The sequence below is a fragment of the Ostrinia furnacalis genome, unplaced genomic scaffold (assembly GCF_004193835.3).
Source record: "Ostrinia furnacalis isolate ACB-3 unplaced genomic scaffold, ASM419383v2 OfSCF3744, whole genome shotgun sequence".
In the NCBI taxonomy this organism is placed as follows: domain Eukaryota; kingdom Metazoa; phylum Arthropoda; class Insecta; order Lepidoptera; family Crambidae; genus Ostrinia; species Ostrinia furnacalis.
Window position 1 is genome coordinate 104189 of NW_021133983.1, and position 13233 is coordinate 117421.

A 13233-nucleotide genomic window follows, 5' to 3' on the forward strand; every position below is an offset into this window, starting at 1 on the left:
AAAACTGAATTTCGCCTCGTAAAAATCCATTTAAAATTCAATTTCAGCTTTAAAATTCAAAGGCTTACAAAAGTTTGTTTACTTTTCAGCATGCCAATAATGAATTGGATCCTTTCAGCAAAATGAAGGAAAAGCCCCGAAAAGAAATGTAGAGCTTTAGAAGTTTGAGACTTTGAGACACAATAAAATGAACTTGATGCTGTCGTTCTGTTTTAGAGGCGATTAAACGAATAATGAACTTAAGGTAGAGTTTATTGCAACAGCTTTTGGAGCAGTTCACTACCTTAAAGGGCGTTAACCTCATTGATTTACATAGTATAATTTTTGAAGGAGACGTTTAGACTGGTCTACAATTTCAAATTACTTTGAGCGCTTTGCGAATGGGTTAATATTTGAATCGAACAAGTAAGTACGAGCCATAAAGCTTTCTGCGACAGCGCTCCCAAAAGCAATAAAGATTTTTCATTCTAACCGACGTTATTCTTCCTCGACGTAATATTACCGCTAAGTAAAGCATGTTTGTACAATCCATACATCACAGTGTTTCCATTTCACCACATTCCCTTCCATTATAAGCTCATAATAAGAGGTTATTTATTTTAAACGCGTTTCATTAATCTAAAATGTAACAAAGCAGATTTTCATTAAAAACGATGTTAATTATTAGAAGAAAGGAATTAATGTAAAATAATTTAAATTAGACAGCATGCATTTGGAAATGACTGGAGTTAATTAATTAAAAGATTTTCTCTGGTAACGACTTTTATAAAAGTACAAAGTCACGCGGTGATTTAAAACGTACAACTCATGTAGGGTGGGATAATGAACATAAATTATGTTTATGAATGCAGGACGTCTGCAAAATAAGCACTATGAACCTCAATGCGGTGTCTGTAGAATTATCTGCATTTAATTTACATTTTACAAATAGTTTTATGGGATTTAATGAAGGTCGGATGCTCGACAGGTTTTATTGGAAGTCTACAGCGCTAATTTTCTCTGAGGACAAAGTGGAATGTTCCTTTCATGACGGCTATTCAATTTGGTGCTCCCTTGCAGGGCGTTAGCTGATATCGAATTGTGTGAGCGGTATACATAAATAAAAGCAATAAAACAGTGACGAAGGAGCCCGGCTCGTTTCCAATCAGTGATATTGACAGGGGACGGGTCGCATATATTCTGCGTCGCTCGGGCGTCTAACAACAGACTTGCGACTTGCGACGGTAACTCTCTATTGATTGGTAACCTTTGACTCGCTGTTGTTTATCTTTAGCCCGAAATTACGGTCGTACGTGGCGCTATCGAAAGGCAGCTACGATAATAAATTTTAACTCTCCCTACGGTCCTTTGTCTTTGGATTTATGAAGACTATAAAGCTTTTAAAAATTAGGGTAAAGTAAACTTCATTATTGTTGCATGAAAAGCGCATTAGACCCGTGTAAGGCCATAAATAAATGTATGTGTGCCTTAGACAAAATCAAAACTAAGTTCAATAAAGACATCAATGTGTCACCGACTAATCGCAATGTATTCGCAACGCATCGTTGTGCGGCAAATTCTTCCCCAACAACAATACTTGCCGATCGGACATGCCCGCGCTGTCTCCGACAATACCCAATAATGACGTTAGCTAAACGAACAAAACCGGGATTCGTGTGTTGCGATGAATAGCCAATCGGCCGCTTTGCAAACGGTCCGAGGCATTTCCATTAGCGACGTGCTAATTGAGATTATCTATCGTCGATTATTAAAGGCTAACTAAAGAGAGAAATGAATGCATGATGAAGAAAGATGTATTAAGTAATTTGATTTTATTAAGATTAAGGACCATCATGGGATTATGACTCTTGCCATGTCAGGTAGGTATCATAGTAGGTACTTAGGTACATATTACTTTACTTTTGTGTAGTATGTGGAAAATATAAAACAGTTTTCAATTAAATTAAATTCTGTCTCTGGTCTTTGTTCTTAACTTTCCACTCCTTTGTATTTCTTTCTGAAACCTCTTAACTTATTTGCATATTCGAAGCCTCTGACTAAACCAACTGTTTCCGTAATTGAGTATAATAAAGGGAATTGGAAATACTGGTAAAGGGAAAAAGTAAACAAAATACATACCTTTACTTTAAAATAACATTTGCCTTTAGCTGTATATTTGAGTGCAGCTTTGAGAAAGTGCAGGGCAGTCACAAAATCTCTTCTCGGTATGTCTGTTTGTTTAATAAAGCAGGAATATCCGATTCTTGACCAAACGGTACTTGCTATAAACTTAATGGGGCACGGATTGATGCTGCACAGAGAACATTCAAAGTAGTATTATACGGAACCAATGAAGATGTACGCAGTCATTCGATAATCCTTACATATTGCCTGTTAGTAAGACGCAGTTGCTATTTGTAATCGGAATATTCAACGCCCGTAGACTATAGGTAACTAGCACATGCGTGCCCATGTGCTAACTTGTATCACTTCCATGCCATATAGGGATATCGAGTTTGATAAAAAGATAAAGCTAGTAGTCATGCAGTTCCAGCACTTCCAGCCAATTTAATAAGAACTGTGGCCAATATAAGAACTTTCCCAAATAAAAAACCCGAACACGTTAAACATCTAAAAAGGCGAGCCGAATAAATAAAAATATGTAAGCAAATCCTATCCCATCTGCTTAGACGTCACATCCGTGCATCCGTCCAAAAATATTTTAAGGAAGATTTGACGTCATTCGGTTTGTAATTTTATTGTATTTGTTTGCCGCCAGATGGAGTTGTCACAACACAAATACGAGCCCCGACGGTGAGGAAAGATTTATTCCGCTCTACGAATTCAGAAAGTTTGCTTTTGATGCCTTGTTTGTTCCAGAATCTCAATATTCAAGACACAACAAACATTTGAAATCTATAGATATTGTGACAGCTAAAATGGCATTTTTATGGATGAATGATTTGCTGATAGCTCTAATGTGACCTCTGTTAATATCCAATAAAATTGTAGGTAGAGACTAGAGATGGTTTAGAATTTTATACCCGCCTAGAAGATTTTGTGCGCTCAAGGCTTGATAGATTCATATCGTAACCTTTGAGCGCTTCCTCTTACACGTAATTTAACTTTTAAATACACCACTTAAACTTTTATGTCAGAGTTACTTAATTTTATAAACCGTTCGATCTCAGCATAATCTCGTTAATTGCATCGAACTTCCCGAATCGATCGAGTGCCGGTTTACTCGAATCCATATAGATTTGAGCGAGTCGAGTTCGGAACGAATTCGCCACGATGCGCGAGCGCGACGAATCACCGAGATTTATGCAAGTGGGCTTCGGACTCGGAAATGAGTTTGCTTTGACATACCAAAATTCCTCGGAATACAAAGGGTTTGACTTTCTGCGCTAGAAACGAGGCCAATAGCGTCGTTGCCGACGCTTATCCGCTTTGCCTCACATTACTCCGGATAAATACGGCTTTCTGGCAACTAAGCCTTAATTTTATCACAATTTAATTTTAAGTTGCGCTTAAGACTTTGGTTGACGACATGTTTATGGGCAATGATGTTAGGATCTAGTCGTTAGTTATAATACATGACTTCATACTTAGAATGAAGCTATCTTTACTATTTTGGTGTAACCTTTTGATGATTAGTTACACACTGCATGCTTAATTACTGCAAGTGATTATTGTGATGATTCACGAACCTTCCTCAATTGTGTAAAGAACCGGAAGCGGAATTAATATTAACACTACTTATATGTAATTTCAACCAAAATATGGATGCATGCTTTATCCTCGACAACATTACTTAACAGATTCGCTACTGTACAATTATCGGTATTACACATAATTAACAAAAGTGCACCAGCAAGTAAAGGTTCGAAGGTGGGCTCGTAAACATCGTAAATGTCAGTTGACCTTTCGTCAAGCAAGCCCTTGGGCTCGGACGAGTCTAGCACTTTCTACGGTCTGTGGCCAGTAGTTCATGACCGCTTTGCATCGATCAGCTGACTCACCTTCGGAAACTGACGTAATATTGACATATAGAACCGCTTTTTGCAAGGAAAGTATTAATAATACTGAAAGCGATTTGATATGGATAAGTATGTTTTTCGTATAACAATAGTACGTTTCATTTTGATAAAGCTGTACTACATCAGTAATAAGAACAGTAAAACCAGGCCTGTTCATCTCCGCGAGTTTACATCGAAAACAAAACACGCACGATGGCCCACCTACAGGATACTATTCGACAAGGCCTCACATACGAGCGAACATTGACTCACGCGTATTCTTGTGTACGATGGAAGAAAATAAAGAAAATGGTGTACTAAATACTGTGCAGTATTTAACTGCCTAAATAATAATAAAACACAGAATGTACTTTTTTAAGTTGCCTCAAGACACTGCGAGGTAAATAAGTAGTTAATATTATTCATGATAATTCATGCTAAATCATGTATTTCCTCCGCCATTTTCCGCAGTTTGGCACCTCACGTCACATCATTTTACCGAAGTCAGCCCTATTGCTTCGGCGCAGCGCTGATCACTGACGTTTGTCAACAAAATGGTGCTTGACTCTTGAGACAGGCTAAATTACACCATATTGTTAATGACATTGAACATACATTATTTTAATACCTTCGCGAAGTAAAACTTCTGTACGTAGTACTTATTATTATTCTGTGGTAAAACGACCTTTATGAGTCCGCTGTTAAGAGCAGTCATCGACATTTTAACGGATACGCCCTTGGTGTGCCGTGTACGCAGATCTTTTACAGAGATAAACATATGCAGCACATTACCTACCGGCACATCTCCACGACTAATGCACAATCAAACGCCGACACATTCGTGGGTGTGGCAGCAATAAATTTGGGACATCGACGCCCTGTGACCACCGACATGGAAATTCCAAAAACTAATAAGTTTAGAATTTCAATGGTAACCGCACGCCACCGCTTTTGTTTTATCGCTCAACGGCAGGAACCCCTGTTAGAAAAAACGAAGCATGAATGATTCAAGTGCTAATACTGTGGAATTTAAATGAATGAACGAATGAAATCGAAACCTTTGCGAAAAAACTTGAACAGATTTTACTCTACATTAGTTTAGCAAAAAAAGTCAAAACTTCCATGATTTTTAAACGGTTTTGCAAATATGATGGGCAAAAAATTAGAGCCATCGATTTTTCAAAACGTATCTTTTCAAAGAGATCCATTACGATCCATTATAGCGAGCATGCGGGCCGCGTGCCCTCGAGTGGCCCTAACATTCGGGGAATGCAACTACCTGCTTTTTATAGAGATAAGGACTGCACATGTACCCTACCCGACCGAACTAGCGTATTGATCGGTCAACCATCGGCGGTTGAACCAAACGACCTTTTGAAACCGACGGCATAATATCGCATGGAAATGACCCAGTCTCCAGAGTGACGTACAAACAAACATATGCGCCGCCATATGGCGCTGCAAACGGGTATTTTATTGAATAGTTTAGATGCAGCTAGATTGAAAATCTGTGAAGTGCAGTTCAATTGAAAAATGTTTTTGCCGCTGGCTTTCGATTGCATCATTACGCTGATTGCTCAAGTGCAAAAGGAATCATTTTATTTTCAGCTTTTCGGAAAGCATTCTCGTAAATGTTTTAATCATCAAATAGGGGTTTTTGGAAAAGTTTGAGTAAATATAGTCGGGGTTGCCTTCACTATTCCTAACCCCTCATTGAGGTCTATGCAATATCATTATGAGGGCTCGTATATGCAACACGCACTGCTTTTCATCATCGATCATGCGTCATTGATGCTCATAATGACGGTGTCAAGGCGTAAAAAATCAGAAGAAAACAGCACACGCCTTTGTGGACAAGATAGCGGTGAGATACCGTGACAAATGTAGCGCTCGGCACAAAGGACAAAGGTACTCTGGAGATATTGTCGCGCCTGATTTAATTGTCCGACTCGACGCGCACTTTGTCGGCGCGAGCGCTGTGTGCTGTGTACACTATGCCTTACAAGGCTGGCTTTAGGAATTGCACGTCAATTTTAAGAAACAAAACTTTTACTTCAGTCATACAAAACAAACTTGTGATGATGACTCTACATTGTCCAATTTCAGTATTGATCCTTCAAAAGACACCAACGCGCGTAAAAATTGAATTTTTCTAGGAACAAAATAATAAATTGTATAAACCGATTTACCCTAAAGTTGATATATGGCAAAGCTGGTCGGAAATTTCATCTTTGACGAGGGGATAAACGATAGATCGGCAGGGCATTCGTTTAGCCACATTTTTATAGTATTGTACTCGTTAGGGGGCCGTAAAATTCCCGGCACGCCCTTGCGGCCGGCCCTGCACGCTACAAAAAGAGCAAAGAAGGACGTCTTCATAACTTTGAGAAGCGTAAGGCGTAACCGATATGAGTGAGAAACTTAGTTACGTGTTTACATGTAGAGTTTTGGCTGTAAAGTATACTTGTAGGTAGATATGGAAATATAAGAGTAGCGTGCATGTAGGTTATCCACAAAGTGCAATTATGCAAACCAAGCCTTTATTTAATCAAGAACTCCAATATGCTTATCTACAATCTTGATCGATTTCCATCGTACATGCTCGTAAAATGTCACTTAAGTTGAAAACAACAAAATACACTTTCAGCTGTTTACTCACCCTTTGGCTCAAAGAAACCGCAGTGAAATCTTATCAAGAATACACACCTGGAACAAAGAAGAATTCCAATGTTACTATAAGATCACAATCGATACATAAATAAAAAATACTTTTGGTTTACACATTCAGTAAGAATACCGGCTTTTGTATTGAGCCGTGTAGCCCGCACAAAGGAGCTGGCGCGTACAATAAAAATATCTATAAACAGCCTTCACCTTTTTGACAGTAAGCCTTAAGTTATAGAGCATGAGCATCACAGACGTGGGGTGGCTATTAGATGACAGATGAGAGGTATTTCAATGCTTTATTGCGCCGAGGTTTTTGTCGAGAAACGTGACTTCCGAAGGTCGACGACCTCGCTACCGATTCCTGTCATAAAACCGGGAGATAACTCTCCGCGAGATTGTCTGTGCCTGTGCCTGATGCATATCTTCCCACCTTTTTTGGAGCTTTTGTTAATCTGTTGTCGTTTAAGGAAACGGGTGACACAACAGTTTTTTAAAATAGAACGGCACACGCGATACGATCGGTAAGTAAAAATTACTGCCGCTTATGAAAGATTATCTGATGAAAGGGGTCTCCATAAATCAATTTGTCCGAAATAATAAAACTCGGTGTGCGTTTACTGGTTTCATCGGGTCTGTCATTACAGTAAATAAACAACGCGTCATTAAATTTGCATACAGCAATATGTCTGGGGAGGATTCGGACGAATCCGCGCAGTCGTAAAAACGCGACCGCGACCGCTTTCCGTAAAACTCATAAGGCGTAATGGGCTCTGTCTGCGCTTTGCAAATTAAAACGCCTCATTTCCAGGTAGGAATGCGCGAACGGGGGCTCTCGACGGCTCGCCATTTCTCTTGCTGAGACGCCCGGGACACGTTACCGTTCGTTATCCAGGCAAATCTTGACAAACATACACGGAAATAACGTAGAAACTAACAAATCGAGATTTTCTTACGATAATTTCACTTTTTATGGTCCGCCAGGAAATGTAAAGTTAATAATTACAAATAACGACTGGCTAGACTCAAGACCACTGCTACTTTTCTACGTCTAAGTACTACGTGCCGATGGCAATTTGCTCCGTTTTAAAAATAGCTCCCACTCTGAATAATTTTCATATTTTGCTGCAATTAGGATTTGACATAATTGTGCTAATTTGAAAATGTGGTTGAACATACGTGGTTACTGTCGTGTTGAACATAAATTATGTTATTATTTCTGTATGGATATAATAACCCAATAGTTATGTTTGTTAAGTGTAGTGAAATATAACTAGATAAATCTATTTATTTTATTATAATTCGACATAAACTCTCGTGGAATCGCAAGACGCTGATTGTTGGGTAAGTTATATTGTTCTGTTTATTGTCATAATTATTCCGAAAAACAAATGCTAGCTAATGTATTCTTTTTATAAAGTATGACGTAGTTATTCATTTGTTTTGTACTATTACGATCGGGGTAATTAGGTGGGTAATTTAAATGTGTTAATGTGGATAACCCATAGAGTCACCTAGTCATAAATGTAAGCAAACACAAGTGTTACCTTTTGAAGTAAAATCGCGGGGGACTGGTGAATAATAAATAGGGTATTTTACAGAGTAAATTGAAGTGCCAGGCTGATTAACAGCGGAGTGGCGGTAATGTCTTACACTCCGTCACTGATAACCGACAACTAACAGTCAACTTAACTGGATCACTTTTCAAAGTTCTAATAGGTAATGCGTGGAGAAGAAAAGCTCATAGTCTTACAACGCGACGTCCGAATATGAAGTTAGGCTCAAGAATAAACTGATATACCTAAGTTAGGTTTCAATATCTGATCTCATCCAGTGTAGATTCAAAAGCGTGATTTCAGAATACGGAGCTTAGAAAGTAAAAGAATGGAACCACTGAACAGTGCTGAAAACTGAACAGCCGAAAAGAGTAAAAAAAAAATATTTTATCATGAGCTTTAACATATAAAAGCTGGCGAAATCAGCTTTCATATCTCTAAAATAATCTATTGTTCACTTTCTACAATGAAGGTAACACCATTATCACACTTTTACTTTTAAGGTATTTTATTGTTTGGTCGAACAGAATTTGTCGCTATATCTTATCGCTTCCTTTGGCTTTGTGCAATACCATTTCCGCTCGCTTACCTTCGCTTAGCTTTACGATGGCAAGCGATGCGATGTATGCTTTTGCCTTATTTGAAAAACTTTTATTTTCAACGATTTCTTCGCGGCTCTACACAAAAGGCTACACTGTATCTTCGGTCGACTTGTGCGGCCTTACAGAGGCTATTTTAAATGCAATTGCTAGCCTCCACTTTGCTACGCATTGGCAACATTTGTCGTCCGACCAGTTAAGGGTACGGCCCTGCGGTAAACTCCACTTTTTATGGTGCCACAAAAAGATAAACGCTTAACGATTTTTTAGCATTAACATTCAAGTGGAACGGTGTTATCTAGGTGGAGCTGTGTTATTTTTTTTAAGTTTTCTCACGTGGTTCACAGATGATGTGAAACCGTTTTTGAGTGTTATTCCTTTATCGATTTCGCAGTGACTCTTTCTAAAATTCCGTGACCATTTTATGCGCGATGTCTAGTATTAAAAAGTGTCTGGCAATATTTCACGCACGTTTGATGTATGTGTGCTTTGGCAGGTCTAATAGGCCATCCGGCGCGACGTGTTCATTACCGGACCCATTAGAGACTGACGCAGACGACTCCTTCATAAACAAACTGGTGCGTAAATCAAATCGCGAAATCGAATCAAAAAAAAGAATACCGATTGAGACGTTTATTACGATTTTATTGCGGATTTGACTTACAAACTCAATAAAATCGGCGCTTTTATAATGGATAGAACTAGTTGATGTCACATTGTGCGTGTGAGATTTGTTTGACCCAGACGGATGCATGATACAGTTAACTTATGTTTCATTTTTATTACTTAGTTTTTTGTCAACTGTGAGTTCAACAACCTACTTACCACAAGATGTATTTGACCGCAATCCTAAGTTATTTTATGTACAGTAGTACTATGTAAGTATATTAGTTTAGCGTACTTGTAAATAGTAAGTAATCCAGTAAGTCTTACACAAGATGAATAAATAAGAGCCTTTAAAAATAATGTTAAAAAAAGATGTCAGCAACCTTGATAGTTTTGTTTATTTATAAATATTACCTATTTCGATTCCCAGTCCCAATCGTAACATCTATAGACAGGACATGTGTGTCTATTAAAAGATAAGTCGGTGTCTGTGCGGCGCCATGTGCACAAATTAATGACGCGAGTATTGTGCGATTGTATAACAATAATTACATTATACGAGCCGGTCGATGTGTTGATAACAATACCAACGAGAAAACAATAGGAGGCGTACAACGAAAATAATTAATTGATCAAATATGGCTAACAATAACCATGTAACGATCCTACCTTATTTTTAAACCCTACAATGTATCTCCGATACTATAGAAATCATTTTTTGTTGGTCGAAAGAAGCAGATCTATTATATTTATTATGTTCTCCTTCCCGATATCCTTTTCAACAACAATATCAAGGTTTTATAAAAATAAAATAACTCTTTTTCATAACTCACACCGTAAATACAGTGTGAATCACGTTAAAGTGTACATATGAAAATAGATGAAACTAGACCTATTTTTATCGACAAAAAAGAGGTCAAAAAAATTTTGAGATTTTTTTTTAATTTTTTATCGAATTTTTTTTCTTCCAATTACTTATTGTAAAGAAAACGTAATAACTTTTAAACTAAGCGGTATATCCTGATAAAATAAAAACAGTAATAATGCCAAATAACAGGCAATACTAAAAAAATACAAAAAATGCCAACAAATAATAAAAAATGATACTTTTTGAAAAAAATCTGCTTAAAAATTCGTGTTTTTTTGGTTATTTGATAAATTTCTCCAAAAAATGCCCCTATAACCGGTGGTTTTTATTACTTTGTATTATTCTCTATCGTATTACCTTCGTAAAACCAAAAATAGCATGTCTCTATCCCTATCACAACGTTTGCAATGATTGTTTGAACTAAGCCTCTCAGGGCGCGCCATTCAACGCTTCGTTAACAACGAAACTGAAAATGGCTCTAGATTTGTAATTTTGATAAAGACAAGTTAGATTTCAAATAAAAACAAAAGATTTCGAAGTAAAATAAGCATTTTAGTTAAAATTAAAATTGTTTCTACCTGTAGCGGAGAATAATGTTGTGGCAGGCCTTTGTTCAAACGATCATAGCAAATGTTGTGATAGGAAAATATTTTTTTAATAATTATAAACTTACTACCTACCCTTTTTCACATGAACGCGTAGAGATATTAAAGTTGAAATTCATATCAAACAATTCTTAAATCTAATTGCCTCTAAACTGTGAGAAATTCTAAATCAACGCAAAAATTCAAAACGCTGAGGTAGGTACCTACCTATAATGCAAATATAGGAAAAATAAATAAATAGAAAATAATCATACCGCATATTTTGAAATTCGCCACTACTCGCAACGGAATCAAGTAAGTAATTTGATTTAATACGTCATAAATTGTAAACCGCTACGTTTGTACGGCGGAACCCTCGGTGTGCGAGCCCGACTCGCACTTGGCCGGTTTTTTATTATTTGTTGGCATTTTCTGGGTATTTTATGTATTTTTTCAGTATCGCCTGTTATTTAGCATTATTACTGTTTTTATTTTATCAGGATATACCGCTTAGTTTAAAAGTTATTACGTTTTCTTTACAATAAGTAATTGGAAGAAAAAAAATTCTATAAAAAATTAAAAAAAAAACTCGAAAAATTTTTGACCTCTTTTTTGTCGATAAAAATAGGTCTAGTTGTATCTATTTTCATATGTACACTTTAACGTGACTCACACTGTATAATATTGTTAATTAACCCAATTAACATTTAACGGCCCGACAGATATTAAAATTTACGTTCGTTTTACGGTTGTGTTTAATGCATGTTTTTATTGCTGGATTGCATTACAACTTATCTCATATGACTTGCGAGACGTAAAAATTAGTTTTGGTCGTGTTGAATTATTCATTAGTTTGTGTCGGAAAGGTTGTAGGGCCGTATCAGACTGTTAGACTAAGAGCTAGTGAACGCCAGACCCACATTATTTCATAACAGCTAAAAGTTTGTCAGCGCATGCTCCCAACATAAGTCAGAACGTTAGTGCATCGCGAATTCAAATTCAAATTCATCATTCAGGCTCATCAACCAGAAACAACTTCACTTTATTTCAAAAATATTGTGTTGGTAATTATAACGTACATAGTAGTAACCTAGGTTGGGAGCATGCGCTGACAAACTTTCAGCTTTTATATAACGTTAGTCTGGCGTTCACTAGCTCTTAGCCTATGTGCTCTATTTGCATATCACTTGGGCCGATGACGGTGTAGGGCGCCGATACCAGACGTCAATCAAGAAGAACTGATTACCATTGAGAACACTTTCGTTTGTAACAATGCCAGCTTGTTTTTGCTTGAACAAATTGCAAATATCTTATTTCATTCTTAACTTTTAGTTATAAACCTTTATCTCGTTACCGTGTGGGTTGTTTTGTGATAACCTTGGTGTAAGGACGTCATGATTCACGTTGGACCACCAGCATGGCGAACAGAAAAGGTTAATTTTCAGAAATTATGGCAAATTCAGTATTCGGCGTCTCTAATCAGAGGTTGTGTTCATTTCCAACAGGTGAAAAATGAAGATGAAATATGGTTCCCAGATTAGCACATCACAATGTGCTCCTCATTGTGAATATTTTTATGGAACCACATTCATTAAAGTCTTAATTATGTAATTGGTTTCCGGATTAGACTAATCCGGGAACCAATTTTCATGCTCAATTTTCACCTAATGGTTATGAACATCTCCGATTAGAGAGTCCGTAGTGGAGAGTTCTTGACTTCAAACCAACCGTGCATTTCGATATTCAAAATTACCCTAAAGTATTTTTTATGTACGAGTAAACCGTAGCGGCCAGTATTTATGAAGCAATGCACGAAATACTGATACAGCCCAGTGCTGCCAGTACCCACTGTTACTTAAGACGGTCGCTATCGAGATGTTATAAACATTACAAAACTCGGTGGCAAACGTAATCGCGTAAACTCACGACTGTCAGCTCCTGGGCATAGATAATATCTTGACACGAATTTCTTCGTAACAGTGATAAAAGTCACCCCATTAGGAATTTTCCTTATTGGGACATGAAAGGGCATTTTAATTTTTATCATGATGAAAAATGGAAATGAGTTCATTGTCATGGCATGTATTTTCAACCGACTTCAAAAAAAGGAGGAGGTTCTCAATTCGACCCGTATGTTTTTTTTTTTTTTCTATGTTTGTTACGCGATAACTCCGCCAATTATGAACCGATTTGAACAAATCTTTTTTCAGCGTATAGGTAATACCTCAAGAGTGGTCCCATTTAAATTTAATAATAAAAAAAACAACCCCCAAGGGTGGAAAATTGGGGATGAACTTTTTTATACGCAATATCTCCGCCGATTATAAACCAATTAGAACGATTACTTTTTTGTTGAAT

At 37.2% G+C, this 13233-nt stretch overlaps 1 protein-coding gene across 3 annotated transcripts in view; it reads right to left on the reverse strand.

Annotated features, from left to right (window-relative positions):
* The window catches only part of p130CAS (Serine_rich_CAS and FAT-like_CAS_C domain-containing protein p130CAS), a 69581-nt gene that overhangs the window by 34996 nt on the left and 21352 nt on the right, over window positions 1–13233 (reverse strand). The window contains exon 1 of one of the 3 annotated variants that reach the window (XM_028312006.1): window positions 6658–6677. The exons of the other annotated variants lie outside the window; for them this stretch is intronic. The gene's annotated coding sequence lies outside the window, so the exon portion shown is untranslated. Of the gene's footprint in view, window positions 1–6657; window positions 6678–13233 lie in introns of those variants that run through there. 3 annotated transcript variants of the gene reach the window in all.